The sequence below is a fragment of the Panulirus ornatus genome, chromosome 71 (assembly GCF_036320965.1).
Source record: "Panulirus ornatus isolate Po-2019 chromosome 71, ASM3632096v1, whole genome shotgun sequence".
In the NCBI taxonomy this organism is placed as follows: domain Eukaryota; kingdom Metazoa; phylum Arthropoda; class Malacostraca; order Decapoda; family Palinuridae; genus Panulirus; species Panulirus ornatus.
Window position 1 is genome coordinate 15491015 of NC_092294.1, and position 17989 is coordinate 15509003.

The window sequence follows — 17989 nt, forward strand, 5'->3', positions numbered from 1 at the left end:
TCTGATGATGATTATTAGGATGATCATTTCTGATGATTATTAGGATGATCATTTCTGATGATGATTAGGATGATCATTTCTGATGATTAGGATGATCATTTCTGATGATGATTAGGATGATCACTTCTGATGATTAGGATGATCATTTCTGATCATTAGCATGATCATTTCTGATGATGATTAGGATGATCATTTCTGATGATTAGGATGATCATTTCTGATGATGATTATTAGGATGATCATTTCTGATGATTATTAGGATGATCATTTCTGATGATGATTAGGATGATCATTTCTGATGATTAGGATGATCATTTCTGATGATTAGGATGATCACTTCTGATGATTAGGATGATCATTTCTGATCATTAGGATGATCATTTCTGATGATGATTAGGATGACCATTTCTGATGATTAGGATGATCACTTCTGATGATTAGGATGATCATTTCTGATCATTAGAATGATCATTTCTGATGATGAATAGGATGATCATTTCTGATGATGATTAGGATGATCATTTCTGATGATGATTAGCATGATCATTTCTGATGATGATTAGGATGATCATTTCTGATGATGATTAGGATGATCATTTCTGATGATGATTAGGATGATCATTTCTGATGATCATTAGAATGATCATTTCTGATGATGAATAGGATGATCATTTCTGATGATGATTAGGATGATCATTTCTGATGATGATTAGGATGATCATTTCTGATGATGATTAGCATGATCATTTCTGATGATCATTAGGATGATCATTTCTGATGATGATTAGCATGATCATTTCTGATGATCATTAGGATGATCATTTCTGATGATGATTAGCATGATCATTTCTGATGATCATTAGGATGATCATTTCTGATGATGATTAGCATGATCATTTCTGATGATCATTAGCATGATTATTTCTAATGATGATTAGGATGATCATTTCTGATGATTAGGATGATCATTTCTGATGATGATTAATATGATGATGAGGTTTGGGTTTTTGTGATTAATACACACACAGAGTCGGGTAATATTCTCGAAATAACCTTCTTCCGTGAGGTTTAACTCCGTTAATTAGAGAGGGGGGGTCCCTCATTAATCAACTGGCCCCCCCCCCACCCCCCACGACCCCCCTTGACCCCCCTTGACCCCCCTTGACCCCTCCACGACCCCTCCACGACCCCTCCACGACCCCCACCACACACACCATTAAACTAGCGAATAATTACATCAGAGATTTTGCAATGCCGTTCTGCGTGTGGGGTTGTGGGGGTGGGTTTGGTGGGTGGGGGGTGGGCTAGAGGGTGTGTGGGGTTGGGTGGGTGTGGGTGTGGGGGGGTAGAAAACCCCACGGATTGGCTGTACCCCATTCGACGACCCCTCCACACCCCCAACTCAACTCAACCCCTCCCCCAACTCAACCCCTCCCACCCAACTCAACCCCTCCCCCACCAACTCAACCCCTCCACCCCAACTCAACTTCTCCACCCCAACCCAACCCCTCCCTCCCAACCCAACCCCTCCCACCCAACTTAACCCCTCCACCCCAACCCAACCCCTCCCTCCCAACCCAACTCAACTTCTCCACCCCAACTCAACCCCTCCCTCCCAACCCAACCCCTCCCCCAACTCAACCCCTCCCCCCCACTCAACCCTCCCTTCAACCCAACCCCTCTCCCCCAACTCAACCCCTCCCCCACCAATTCAACCCCTCCCTCCCAACCCAACCCCTCCCACCCAACCCAACCCCTCCCACCCAACTCAACCCCACCCCCCCAACCCAACCCCTCCCACCCAACTCAACCCCTCCCTCCCAACCCAACCCCTCCACCCCAACCCAACCCCTCCCACCCAACTCAACCCCTCCACCCCCAACCCAACCCCTCCCCCAACCCAACCCCTCCCTCCCAACCCAACCCCTCCCTCCCAACCCAACCCCTCCCACCCAACTCAACCCCTCCACCCCCAATTCAACCCCCTCCCTCCCAACCCAACCCCTCCCACCCAACTCAACCCCACCCCCCAACCCAACCCCTCCCACCCAACTCAACCCCTCCCTCCCAACCCAACCCCTCCACCCCAACCCAACCCCTCCCACCCAACTCAACCCCTCCACCCCCAACCCAACCCCTCCCCCAACCCAACCCCTCCCTTCCCAACCCAACCCCTCCCCCCAACTCAACCCCTCCCACCTCTTAAAATGGGAGAGAAAAAAAAAGAAATTCCTTCTATAATAGTGACCCATCCTTGCATCTCGAAAACGCAGCGCGTTTTCGGAAAGAAAACGAGCAGTGGGGGGGGGGGAGGAATCACCCCTCATTTATATCATGGCTTTATCTCTACAGATAACTGATTTATCTAAGCTTATGTAAAGGAGAGAGAGAGATTTCCTCTCTCTCTCTCTCCTCCTCTCTCCTCTCTCTCTCATCTCCTCTCCTCACTCTCTCTCTCTCTCTCTCTCTCTCTCTTCCCGTAAACTTCGTAGCTGAAGAAAATGGGATATGAGAGAGAGAGAAGAGAGAGAGAGAGAGAGAGAGAGAGAGAGAGAGAGAGAGAGAGAGAAGAAAATGGGGTGAGAGATAGAGAAGAAAATGAGAGAGAGAGAGAGAGAGAGAGAGAGAGAGAGAGAGAGAGAGAGAGAGAGAGAGAGAGAGAGAGATTTTTCTCGTTTTCTTTCTATTTAGAGAAAAAGAAAAAGAAAAAGGAGTAGAATTCAAGGGGGGACGAAAGCTTAGTCTGGGGGGGGTCCTCCCCCCTCCCCCCCACCATTATGAGCTCTGGTTCGGGGCATTAACATGCCAGGGAATGCCTATATGGGTGATAATCCCCTACTAATCCTTTGGTGGATTAAACCCTCTCTTTCATTTCGTCTTACATTACCCCATTCATTCTTTTTGTGATTCGGTTATTCATTTTGTGAGTTTCCGATTCAGTTATTAATTTTATGATTAATCGATTCAGTTATTCATTTTATGATGAATCGATTCAGTTATTCATTTTATGATGAATCGATTCAGTTATTCATTTTATGATTAATCGATTCAGTTATTCATTTTGTGAGTTTCCGATTCAGTTATTCATTTTGTGATTTTCCGATTCAGTTATTCATTTTGTGATTTTCCGATTCAGTTATTCATTTTGTGAGTTTCCGATTCAGTTATTCATTTTGTGAGTTTCCGATTCAGTTATTCATTTTGTGATTTTCCGATTCAGTTATTCATTTTGTGAGTTTCCGATTCAGTTATTCATTTTGTGAGTTTCCGATTCAGTTATTCATTTTGTGAGTTTCCGATTCAGTTATTCATTTTGTGAGTTTCCGATTCAGTGATTCATTTTGTGAGTTTCCGATTCAGTTATTCATTTTGTGAGTTTCCGATTCAGTTATTCATTTTGTGAGTTTCCGATTCAGTTATTCATTTTGTGAGTTTCCGATTCAGTTATTCATTTGTGAGTTTCCGATTCAGTTATTCATTTTGTGAGTTTCCGATTCAGTTATTTTGTGAGTTTCCGAATCAGTTATTTATTTGTGAGTTTCCGATTCAGTTATTCATTTTGTGATTTTCCGATTCACCACACCATCACCACACCCATCACCATCACCAAACCATAACCATCACAATACCCATCACCACACCAGCATCACCATACCCATCACCATACCCATCACCATACCCATCACTACACCATCACCATCACCACCACCATACCCATCACCATACCCATCACCATCACCATACCCATCACCACACCAGCATCACCACACCATCACCATACCCATCACCACACCATCACCATCACCACACCATCACCATACCCATCACTACACCATCACCATACCCACACCATCACCATCACCATCACCACACCATCACCATACCCATCACCACACCATCACCATACCCATCACTACACCATCACCATACCCATCACCACACCATCACCATCACCACACCATCACCATCACCATACCATCACCATACCCATCACCATCACCAAACCATCACCACACCATCACCATACCCATCACTACACCATCACCATACCCACACCATCACCATCACCATCACCACACCATCACCATACCCATCACCACACCATCACCATACCCATCACTACACCATCACCATACCCATCACCACACCATCACCATCACCACACCATCACCATCACCATACCATCACCATACCCATCACCATCACCAAACCATCACCATCACCATCACCATACCCATCACTACACCATCACCATTATTCTTATTCCCTTAAGATAAACTCCCATCTTAAAGACAATTACGGAATTAAATAACTGATAATTATCATTATCTTCCTGCAGGAGGTGGAATGAAAAGAGTGCTATAATGTCCATAAGGTTTATTCTCTGTACCAGATTGGGTCATCAGATGGGTCTTACGGCTCGGGGCCACACGTCTCTCCCTGAAAAGAGAATTTATATACTTATATAAATTGTGGTTATCACACAAATACACTACTGTATTCAGTCGTTCTTGTATTGCATGGTGTAGTTCTAAAAGCTAATTAGGACTAATTGGTGATTAGAAGTTTAGAGAAGGAGTGGTAAGTCTTTGATTGGTTGATCATGCGTTCAACACACACACACACACACACACACACACACACACACACACACACACACACACACACAGACACACACACACACACACACACACACACATACACACACACACACACACACAGACACACACACACACATACACACACACACACACACACACCAGTTGGTTAATCTACAGTCCAGATATAGTATGATACAAAATACATAACCATTATGATACAAAATACATAACCATTATGATACAAAATACATAACCATTATGATACAAAATACATAACCAGTATGATACAAAATACATAACCATTATGACACAAAATACATAACCATTATGATACAAAATACATAACCATTATGATACAAAATACATAACCATTATGATACAAAATACATAACCATTATGATACAAAATACATAACCATTATGATACAAAATACATAACCATTATGATACAAAATACATAACCATTATGATACAAAATACATAACCATTATGATACAAAATACATAACCATTATGATACAAAATACATAACCATTATGACACAAAATACATAACCATTATGATACAAAATACATAACCAGTATGATACAAAATACATAACCATTATGACACAAAATACATAACCATTATGATACAAAATACATAACCATTATGATACAAAATACATAACCATTATGATACAAAATACATAACCATTATGATGCAAAATACATAACCAGTATGATACAAAATACATAACCAGTATGATACAAAATACATAACCATTATGATACAAAATACATAACCAGTATGATACAAAATACATAACCATTATGATACAAAATACATAACCATTATGATACAAAATACATAACCAGTATGATACAAAATACATAACCATTATGATACAAAATACATAACCAGTATGATACAAAATACATAACCAGTATGATACAAAATACATAACCATTATGATACAAAATACATAACCATTATGATACAAAATACATAACCAGTATGATACAAAATACATAACCATTATGATACAAAATACATAACCATTATGATACAAAATACATAACCATTATGATACAAAATACATAACCATTATGATACAAAATACATAACATTTATGATACAAAATACATAACCATTATGATACAAAATACATAACATTTATGATACAAAATACATAACCAGTATGATACAAAATACATAACCATTATGATACAAAATACATAACCAGTATGATACAAAATACATAACCATTATGATACAAAATACATAACCATTATGATACAAAATACATAACCAGTATGATACAAAATACATAACCATTATGATACAAAATACATAACCATTATGATACAAAATACATAACCATTATGATACAAAATACATAACCAGTATGATACAAAATACATAACCATTATGATACAAAATACATAACCATTATGATACAAAATACATAACCAGTATGATACAAAATACATAACCAGTATGATACAAAATACATAACCATTATGATACAAAATACATAACCATTATGATACAAAATACATAACCATTATGATACAAAATACATAACCATTATGATACAAAATACATAACCATTATGACACAAAATACATAACCATTATGATACAAAATACATAACCATTATGATACAAAATACATAACCATTATGACACAAAATACATAACCATTATGATACAAAATACATAACCAGTATGATACAAAATACATAACCATTATGATACAAAATACATAACCAGCATAGTACACAGGGAACTGAGCCGGATACGCCCTTAATGCCAGGGGGGTCGTGCCCACCACACGACCATTAGGGGCCACCAAGCCATGACTTGGGCAAGATAAAAGCGCCCTTAATGACACAAGCGACCAGCTGAGTGTTTGTTTACACAGCTGATCGCACAGCTGATTGCCACGTGTCCAGCTCAGCTGGGAAGACACGACTTACGACCTTATTGGCTGGGCTAAGTATATATACAGTGCTAATCCTGTGTTATGATTGGCTAAGCAGATATACAGTGCTAATCCTGTGTTATGATTGGCTAAGCAGATATACAGTGCTAATCCTGTGATATGATTGGCTAAGTATATATACAGTGCTAATCCTGTGATATGATTGGCTAAGTATATATACAGTGCTAATCCTGTGATATGATTGGCTAAGTATATATACAGTGCTAATCCTGTGATATGATTGGCTAAGCAGATATACAGTGCTAATCCTGTGATATGATTGGTTGGGCTAAGTATATATACAGTGCTAATCCTGTAATATGATTGGTTGGGCTAAGTATATATACAGTGCTAATCCTGTAATATGATTGGCTGGGCTAAGTATATATACAGTGCTGATCCTGTGGCGTGATTGGCTGAGCTGTTTATCTGTCTGGTAATCCATGAAGGTTGGATAATGAAAATCATAATTCAGTTATTTTTATTTATTTTCATTATAATTGTATTTCGTTGTTCCATCACCTTGTGTGCTCCTACTTCATCTTGTACTGAACCTACCCCTTCTACGACTTCCTCTTCTTCTTCTTCTTCTTCTTCTTCTTCTTCTTCTTCTTCTTCTTCTTCCTCATCCTCTTCGGCCCCCTCCCCCTCCTCCTCTTCTTCTTCTTCTTCTTCTTCGTCTTCTTCTTCTTCCTCATCCTCCTCCTCCTCCTCCTCTTCTTCTTCTTCTTCTTCTTCTTCTTCCTCCTCCTCCTCCTCCTCCTCCTCCTCCTCTTCTTCTTCTTCTTCTTCTTCTTCTTCTTCTTCTTCTTCTTCTTCTTCTTCTTCTTCTTCTTCTTCTTCTTCTCCTCCTCCTCCTCCTCCTCTTCTTCTTCTTCTTCTTCTTCTTCTTCTTCTTCTTCTTCTTGTTCCTCCTCCTCCTCCTCCTCCTCCTCCTCTTCTTCTTCTTCTTCTTCTTCTTCTTCTTCTTCTTCTTCCTCTTCCTCTTCCTCATCCTCCTCCTCTTCGCCCCCCTCCTCCTCCTCTTCCTCTTCCTCCTCCTCCTCCACCTCCTCCTCCTCCACCTCCTCCTCCTCCACCTCCTCCTCCTCCTCCTCCTCCACCTCCTCCTCCTCCTCCTCCTCCTCCTCCTCCTCCTCTTCGTCTTCCACAGTACCAACCCTTCAACAACCTAACCCATTGTAATCCAATACGAGTCCTCTGCTCTACTCTCTCTGTATAAAAAAAACTTTCAACTGGGGATCGAAGCCATGCCTCACCATGGTGGCCCCCTAACATTAACCCACCATCAAAGTTAATGATGAGATATTAACTACCATTAACCCAACATCAAAGTTAATGACGAGATATGAAAGAGGGAAAGTTCATACAGAGAAAAAAAAAGAAAAACACACACACACACACACACACACACGTCCTCCAACTCACACCCTTCATATTTTGGGACCCCTCTTTCCCCCCACCTGTCATAAGGTGTATTATTGAAGACCTTTCATCTAGTAAAGCCTTTATTCACCTTATTATTTAGACAAATAAAGGAGAAAGAGACGGTCCAATTTAGAAAAGGCAGGTGTATTATGAACCTGTAAAATGCCTGTATAGATGGCCATTCGTCCCTGGTTGATTTGAAAGAGAGACGAAGATATTTGATAGCGTCCTCTTGGACAATGGGTTAGAATGGTTCGTTTCCAGTGGGGTGATTAGAGACTTGACAGTGTAGTTAAACCCCAAGTGGCGTGACGACCCTTCCATACCAGTATTGGCAGTGTGGCGAGGGAGGTCACGAAACTGAAGGTCCAATGCCATCTGGGTCTGGCATCACTGACTGCCTCGCTCCTTTCCAAGAATTCATTCAAGATGGAGAGTTCTATCAACAGAACGAAGAGTTCAAGGAATGTATTTCATAGACGAGTTCCATAGAGTCTTGACAGTGACATGGCGAGTTCCATAGAGTCTTGACAGTGACATGACGAGTTCAATAGAGTCTTGACAGTGACATGACGAGTTCAATAGAGTCTTGACAGTGATGTGACGAGTTCCATAGAGTCTGACAGTGACATGACGAGTTCCATAGAGTCTGACAGTGACGTGACGAGTTCCATAGAGTCTGACAGTGACGTGACGAGTTCCATAGAGTCTGACAGTGACATGACGAGTTCCATAGAGTCTGACAGTGACGGACGAGTTCCATAGAGTCTGACAGTGACATTACAAGTTCCATAGAGTCTGACAGTGACGTGACGAGTTCCATAGAGAATTGACAGTGACATGACGAGTTCCATAGAGTCTTGACAGTGACATGGCGAGTTCCATAGAGTCTGACAGTGACGGACGAGTTCCATAGAGTCTGACAGTGACGGACGAGTTCCATAGAGTCTGACAGTGACGTGACGAGTTCCATAGAGTCTTGACAGTGACATGACGAGTTACGTAGAGTCTTGCAGTGACGACCTGCTTGGTCACTCACTGCCACTCCATCGTCATGGACTTGACCCATGGCAAGATAGAGAGACGCAAAGTCTCTGGGGTTTCCTCATCTTCGTCAACCACAACATGAACATGATCATGGACAATGCCATCTTCAGTCTTGTGCTGCGTACAAGTCTACTTCCATGGACGATAGACTTTGCTGCGTATGTGTGTGTGAGCGTCGTGAGACTATACGTTACCGAGGTGGCGCCTTGCCGCCGCTGTCTGCCGCCGCCGCCACCGCCGCCACCCGCCGCAGTACCTTCCATTCCCTCCTACAGAAGACACATGAGATCCTTGTGTTTCCTTATAAACAACGTCCTGAGTCCCTCCTACAGAAGACACATGAGATCCTTGTGTTTCTTCATCCTTATAAACAACGTCCTGAGTCCCTCCTACAGAACACACATGAGATCCTTGTGTTTCTTCATCCTTATGAACAACTCAAGACACTTGGCCTCCCTCCCTGCACCTGGACCCAAAGAACATCTACACAACTTCCATTCTTCCCCAAACTCACCTTTGCCTCTCCCCCTCCACCACCACGGGTCCTCCTCCCTACCCACCACACAACAGGAGCCACTGTGGGGGGGAAAGGGTGCTCAAAAGAGCACACAAGATCATCCTTGGGTTCCCTCTCACACCACTTTATCAAGCGGCGCTCAAACACACCTCTCCAACCATCACCTGGACCTCATCCCACACGTCAAGGGGGAAGAAGGTACTACACCAACCCCGCCACCATCACATCCTGCCATCGGAGATCCCTCGTCCCCAGGGTTGCAGTTCTACACTGCACCATTCCCGCCACCGTCACATCCTGCCACCAGAGATCCCTCGTCCCCAGGGTTGCAGTTCCTGCCACCAGAGATCCCTCGTCCCCAGGGTTGCAGTTCGACACTACACCATTCCCGCCACCGTCACCTCTTGCTACCAGAGATCCCTCGTCCCCAGGGTTGCAGTTCTACACTACACCATTCCCGCCACCGTCACATCCTGCCACCAGAGATCCCTCGTCCCCAGGGTTGCAGTTCGACTCTACACCATTCCCGCCACCGTCACCTCTTGCTACCAGAGATCCCTCTTCCCCAGGGTTGCAGTTCGACACTACACACACACACACACATCCTACCCATGACCGCAGCTGGTACAGGCCCCCCCCCCCCCCCCTCCGTCTCCCTCATCCTAACCAATTTGAATACCTTAAAAAAAACATGAGACTATCAACCCAGTTAGTAATCTGTCCAAAGCTTAGCTTTAAGATTATCTGAGATATTGAACATCAGCTTTTCACTTATATTGGTTATAATGTTGCTCTCCTATATCACCCCATAGTTCACAGCTATATAGATTGTGTACCTCATGGCTGTCATCCACGGGAGATGGAAGTAAAGCAAAATATACCTTCTTAGGTCTAATTTGCATATAGAGTTCACTCCAAACAGGATATCCGGTACAGGCAATTGTGAGAATTGGCAACACCCAAAGAAAATAAGCAGATCAAAGTGTGACACAGAGAATTACATTGCGCAGCAGACGAGTGTGTCTGTCGCTGTTACCTCAAGCAGAGAGAGGGGGGTCTGTATGTAGTAGCTTCAACAGACCACGTCTGTTGTGTGGTAACAGGCCTCGTCTGTTGTGGGGTAACAGACCTCGTCTGTAGGGGGTACCAGACCACGTCTGTTGGGGGTAACAGATCTCGTCTGTTGTGGGGTACAACCACGTCTGTTGTGGGGTAACAGACCTTGTCTGTTGTGGGGTAATAGATCTCGTCTGTTGAGGGGTAACAGACCACGTCTGTTGTGTGGTAACAGGCCTCGTCTGTTGGGTGGTAACAGACCTCGTCTGTTGTGGGGTAACAGACCACGTCTGTTGATGGGTACAACCACGTCTGTTGGGGGTTAACAGACCTCGTCTGTTGGATGGTAACAGACCTCGTCTGTTGTGGGGTAACAGACCACGTCTGTTGTGGGGGGTAACAGACCACGTCTGTTGTTGAGGGCAACAGACCATGTTTCTTACGGGCAACAGAGAATCTTGGTTCCATTCTTCATCTGTAACGCTCTATGTCATTTTTTTTCCCCAAAAGAAGGAACAGAGAAGGGGGCCAAGTGAGGATATTCCCTCAAAGGCCCAGTCCTCTGTTCTTAACGCTACCTCGCTAACGCGGGAAATGGCGAATAGTATAAAAAAAGGATATATATATATATATATATATATATATATATATATATATATATATATATATATATATATATATATATATATATATATATTTATATATATATATATATATATATATATTTTTTTTTTTTTTTTTTTTTTTTTGCTTTGTCGCTGTCTCCCGCGTTTGCGAAGTAGCGCAAGGAAACAGACGAAAGAAATGGCCCAACCCACCCCCATACACATGTATATACATATATATATATATATATATATACATATATATATATATATATATATATATATATATATATATATATATATATATATATATGTGTGTGTGTGTGTGTGTGTGTGTGTGTAATCCTTCAAATCATAATGTCATTATATAATCTGATATAAAAATAATAAAAAAACCTTTTGCGTTATATATTTCACAAACCAATCTCATAATTTGTCTTGGGTTAAAGGATATGTGTCGTACAACGAATATATAATGGGCGAGATCCGTAGCGTCTTTAATAGAGTCATTTGCATAAAGGGTTAAGGGGTAAACTCATTTGCATGTGGCAAAGTGATAACACATTTGCATACGGGACAAAAACAGTTTATTTTTTTTTCTCTCGTATATTTTACAGGAATGTCTGGGTTTGGGCTTCACACACACACACACACACACACACACACACACACACATACACACACACACACACACACACACACACACACAAAAAAAAAAAAAAAAAAAAGGCCCAGTCCTCTGTTCTTAACGCTACCTCGCTCACGCGGGAAATGGCGAATAGTTTAAAAGAAAGAATATATATATATATATATATATATATATATATATATATATATATATATATATATATATATATATATACATATATACATGTATATATATTTTTTTTCTTTTTCATATTATTCGCCATTTCCCGCCTCAGCGAGGTAGCGTTAAGAACAGAGGACTGGGCATCTGAGAAAGCATATATATATATATATATATATATATATATATATATATATATATATATATATATATATATATATATATATATATATCAGTTCGACGTTTCCATCCAGAGCACATGTTCCCAGGGCCTTAATTAAAAAAGAGAATTACATTAGATAATGAATGACCCAATATATGGAAAGTAATAATGTAATTTACTGAATACATGTTGTTATGATGGATTAAGCCACGGACGTAATTTCTTCACAAAATTGAAAGATAAGATTACACAGGATGGGGTTTAATGAGTGGACAGCGCCTGTCCCACGTCTAGCCATGGTAGTAATCTGTCTATCTACTGTCTCTGTCATTTTGCTGGTAATGAATAATGTGTTGGATAACGAAAAAACCCAATCAGTCATCTCCAATCGTATAGCAAAATGCTTGTTATTACGCGTTATCAAAGCTTTAATTCTATAGATATTGAGAGGAATAGTCAATTACTACCCTAGCGATCAATTCATCAAAGTATAATTCATATTATTCAGTGGATAGACAGCGTTTTTCAATCTTTTCCCAATTTAGGGTGACATTTGTTGACACAATTCCCGGACGCCATCTTGGTCGGTATGGCGCCAAGCGGATCTGGCTCGCGGGAGGGGGAGGTGCCATCCAGCGATAAATCATAAATATTTATCATTTCCAGGCGCGACGCAGGCGTCTTTACCCTCCCTGCCGCTCGGAGGCAATGGCTGGCGTCAGTTTGGACGCGGTAGAGACGCATTTCTCGGTAGATTTAGATGGGGAAAAATAGAGATAGATATTGACATGGAGGTAGGGGGTGGGTGGGTGGCGGGTGCACCTGAGCTGGCGTGATTGGTGGGAGGGCGACCACCAGGGGGCCGGGCCGGTGGGCCCCGCACACACAGACACACGCCGCTCAACTCCTCCTCCATCTTGACGCCCAAGTTTTTGACACTTCTCTTCCCACACCCGTTTAAAACTACCCCTCTAGCCTTGCTTTTGTAGTTACTAAACGCACCGCTCGTTTATTTTAAACTTATTTAAAGGGGTTGTATTTCGCGGGGTCGTGTTCAACAACCCGATAGAAACAACTGGCAATGATTTGAAAAAGGGGATTCTCAAACTCGTATTTTCATTAGGAAATCCTATTTAAGCTCTTTTTCTTTGTATTTTACTATGTTCTCAGACATTCAAATTTATTTAGGATAGCCTAAAAGGGTAACGGTGACGAGAGCCAAGGAAATCCACCCCTTAAAACAAGAGACTTTCGAGTTTTTGTAAAACGTAAACAATGGCTATCCGGATTTTTTTAGGATTTTTGGGTCGAACGGTCGATTTTTAGTCGGATGCGAGCATAGAACGTGAATTATAGGTTATTTTGAATCTAAAAGTGGATGTTTAGTGAGACGCATGAGTAGAACTTAATATATAGTTTATTTTTGATATAGATTTAGTAAGGATGAGACAAAAAATATGTCCTTTTGAAGGTAATGATGATATAATTCACCGTGTTGACAGATATGCTTTGTTGTCCAGTTCTTTTAAGATTTAGAGTTGATTAAAGGGATTTTGTACTCGCTAATGGAGAATATTGACCCTACGATCCATCCATTACAAGTTTATAATGTAATATCCTAAACCCACTTACGATATTTTTAGTCTGTGTGAGTCTATGTCACTTAATATCTAAAAGAAATTAATATAAAATAAGCAGAATTTTTTTTTTATACAATCCAACTCTCAATTTCTTTAAAAAATGTGGCATAGAAAACGGAAAGTACTTAATTACCAGGTCATTTTTGCCTTCCTGGGAGAACATGTTGAGGTAAGACACAGTCTTAATAGGTAGGAAGACATAGATAACAACATAGATACATAAGTTTACCTTGTTAGCGATTTAGAAACTTAGGAAAAAGAAGAAAGAAAATTTGGGGGAGAGAAAGCCCTTCTATCTTGTATATGATTATTTCAAGGGGGGTCTCAAATATGAGTGACGTTGATTGGGTGTTTTTTCTATTCTTTCCATTGTTTTATGCCTTTCCATGCGAGATCGTAGATAAAGCAATGTTCTTGATATTTAGCCTCATATATGACTCTTATAATGCTATATGCCTTTATATATCGTCTATAAATGATGATTGCTTTATGTATAAAAGGGTTTTATATCAATATTTCCCCCCTTATCCTTTCTCAAACGTGTTTTTCAGTCTTCAAAACTCAAAAAACAAAGGAAACATTGAGAGCAAGAGATAGGAGTTCGCTTCACTGACTTGGTCATCAAAGATAACATTCAAAAATGGCCCAAAGTCTTAGACCTCAGTAGCACCTTCGACTCTTATTAATTTAGCTCAAGGGCGACATGAATGTGAATTAAAAGGAAATGAATATATATACATCTCGTCCATGAAGGACCCCCTTGGAGGTGAGGGTGTGGTTAGAGTTTTGAGGTCACCCACTACAAAAGTAACAATTATTCCATTTTGCATCTAACGAGGCTTTCTAAGGCAATCCATGGGAAAGGCAGCTTGTTAATTAGTCGTATGCAAATGACCTGCCGTTGTTATTGCTGGATGTAAATAGTTAATCAAACACTTAATGAAGGACAGCTTGAATTAAATGGGAAAGATAGACTTAAGTGAATAACTATAGAAATTGATATATACTTTACATATATGCGTTTATTCACTATTTCCAGTTCATTATATATATATATATATATATATATATATATATATATATATATATATATATATATATATATATATATATATTGTCAACTATTTGAGCCTGAATATTATGTTTGCTTTGTCGAAAAAGACTACAAAATAATTGTAATAAGAAATCCCTCCCACTTTTTTACGACCCGGAAAACTTTTGACGTAAATTTGTGTATAAAGTAATAGCAACGAAACTCCAAATCACTCGTTAGTAGCTCCAATTTCAGATGTTCTTGTGGGTTTATATATAAAAAAAAAAAATCATATCTTTACAGTGTTACAATGGAACACCACAAACCCACAAATTCATGCCTGATACACACACACACTGGCAGCAAAATACCCACTGTGGAAGACTTAGTGGTGTATTTTGTACATATAATGACACACACACACACACCCCCGAGCACTTGGCTATGTCCGTCTCGAAACTCCTCTGGAAACGACAGGGAAAAATTGAGGAAGAAAAAAAAATCCCTAGTCATTTTGGGTTTTTTCTTTCTTCATTTAACCATCCTCTATCCCTCCCTCCAATTGCCTAGTGACATATGGACGTCAAAGAGCTTCCTGGATAGGAGCCAGTAATAGTAGTCTTTGTCGTGAAGTACAACCAGGATAGGAAAAAAGGGACAAAGGGGGTGAAAAAAAAATGAATATGTATATATAGGGTTATTCTCCAGAATGGCGGAGTTGAGGAGTTTATAACTGGTTAAAAGGAATTCCATTCTCCCTTCATAAGGCATTAGATCTTCCTCTAGTGTCTTCATTTGTCTTTAAATAAGACTTGATCCTCTTATCTCTCCCTCAGTAAACACTGTGGCTGTTCGGGTATAGGTAGACTTGCCACAGTGGGGTATAGGTAAACTTGCCACAGTGGGGTATAGGTAGACTTGCCACAGTGGTGTATAGGTAGACTTGCCACAGTGGAGTATAGGTAGACTTGCCACAGTGGGGTATAGGTAGACTTGCCACAGTGGTGTATAGCTAGACTTGCCACAGTGGAGTATAGGTAGACTTGCCACAGTGGGGTATAGGTAGACTTGCCACAGTGGTGTATAGGTAGACTTGCCACAGTGGGGTATAGGTAAACTTGCCACAGTGGGGTATAGGTAGACTTGCCACAGTGGTGTATAGGTAGACTTGCCACAGTGGGGTATAGGTAGACTTGCCACAGTGGGGTATAGGTAGACTTGCCACAGTGGGGTATAGGTAGACTTGCCACAGTGGGGTATAGGTAGACTTGCCACAGTGGAGTATAGGTAGACTTGCCACAGTGGGGTATAGGTAGACTTGCCACAGTGGTGTATAGCTAGACTTGCCACAGTGGAGTATAGGTAGACTTGCCACAGTGGGGTATAGCTAGACTTGCCACAGTGGAGTATAGGTAGACTTGCCACAGTGGTGTATAGGTAGACTTGCCACAGTGGGGTATAGGTAGACTTACCACAGTGGTGTATAGGTAGACTTGCCACAGTGGGGTATAGGTAGACTTGCCACAGTGGGGTATAGGTAGACATGCCACAGTGGGGTATAGGTAGACTTGCCACAGTGGGGTATAGCTAGACTTGCCACAGTGGTGTATAGGTAGACTTGCCACAGTGGAGTATAGGTAGACTTGCCACAGTTGTGTATAGGTAGACTTGCCACAGTGGGGTATAGGTAGACTTGCCACAGTGGTGTATAGGTAGACTTGCCACAGTGGTGTATAGGTAGACTTGCCACAGTGGGGTATAGGTAGACTTGCCACAGTGGGGTATAGGTAGACTTGCCACAGTGGGGTATAGGTAGACTTGCCACAGTGGTGTATAGGTAGACTTGCCACAGTGGGGTATAGGTAGACTTGCCACAGTGGGGTATAGGTAGACTTGCCACAGTGGGGTATAGGTAGACTTGCCACAGTGGTGTATAGGTAGACTTGCCACAGTGGGGTATAGGTAGACTTGCCACAGTGGGGCATAGGTAGACTTGCCACAGTGGGGTATAGGTAGACTTGCCACAGTGGGGTATAGGTAGACTTGCCACAGTGGTGTATAGGTAGACTTGCCACAGTGGGTATAGGTAGACTTGCCACAGTGGGGTATAGGTAGACTTGCCACAGTGGGGTATAGGTAGACTTGCCACAGTGGGGTATAGGTAGACTTGCCACAGTGGGGTATAGGTAGACTTGCCACAGTGGGGTATAGGTAGACTTGCCACAGTGGGGTATAGGTAGACTTGCCACAGTGGTGTATAGGTAGACTTGCCACAGTGGGTATAGGTAGACTTGCCACAGTGGTGTATAGGTAGACTTGCCACAGTGGGGTATAGGTAGACTTGCCACAGTGGGGTATAGGTAGACTTGCCACAGTGGTGTATAGGTAGACTTGCCACAGTGGGGTATAGGTAGACTTGCCACAGTGGGGTATAGGTAGACTTGCCACAGTGGGGTATAGGTAGACTTGCCACAGTGGTGTATAGGTAGACTTGCCACAGTGGGGTATAGGTAGACTTGCCACAGTGGGGTATAGGTAGACTTGCCACAGTGGGGTATAGGTAGACTTGCCACAGTGGGGGTATAGGTAGACTTGCCACAGTGGGGTATAGGTAGACTTGCCACAGTGGGTATAGGGTAGACTTGCCACAGTGGTGTATAGGTAGACTTGCCACAGTGGGGTATAGGTAGACTTGCCACAGTGGTGTATAGGTAGACTTGCCACAGTGGGGTATAGGTAGACTTGCCACAGTGGTGTATAGGTAGACTTACCACAGTGGGGTATAGGTAGACTTGCCACAGTGGTGTATAGGTAGACTTGCCACAGTGGGTATAGGTAGACTTGCCACAGTGGTGTATAGGTAGACTTGCCACAGTGGGGTATAGGTAGACTTGCCACAGTGGGGTAATAGGTAGACTTGCCACAGTGGTGTATAGGTAGACTTGCCACAGTGGTGTATAGGTAGACTTGCCACAGTGGGGTATAGGTAGACTTGCCACAGTGGGGTATAGGTAGACTTGCCACAGTGGTGTATAGGTAGACTTGCCACAGTGGTGTATAGGTAGACTTGCCACAGTGGGGTATAGGTAGACTTGCCACAGTGGGGTATAGGTAGACTTGCCACAGTG

The 17989-nt window shown here is 41.9% G+C and overlaps 1 long non-coding RNA gene across 2 annotated transcripts in view; it reads right to left on the minus strand.

Annotated features, from left to right (window-relative positions):
- Window positions 1-4362: 4362 nt before the first annotated feature.
- LOC139747921 (uncharacterized) overlaps window positions 4363-17989 on the minus strand; it is a 40423-nt gene continuing 26796 nt past the window's right edge. For both annotated transcript variants that reach the window (XR_011712467.1, XR_011712466.1), the window contains one exon: window positions 4363-4440. This is a non-coding gene — a long non-coding RNA (uncharacterized lncRNA). The remainder of the gene's footprint in view (window positions 4441-17989) is intronic.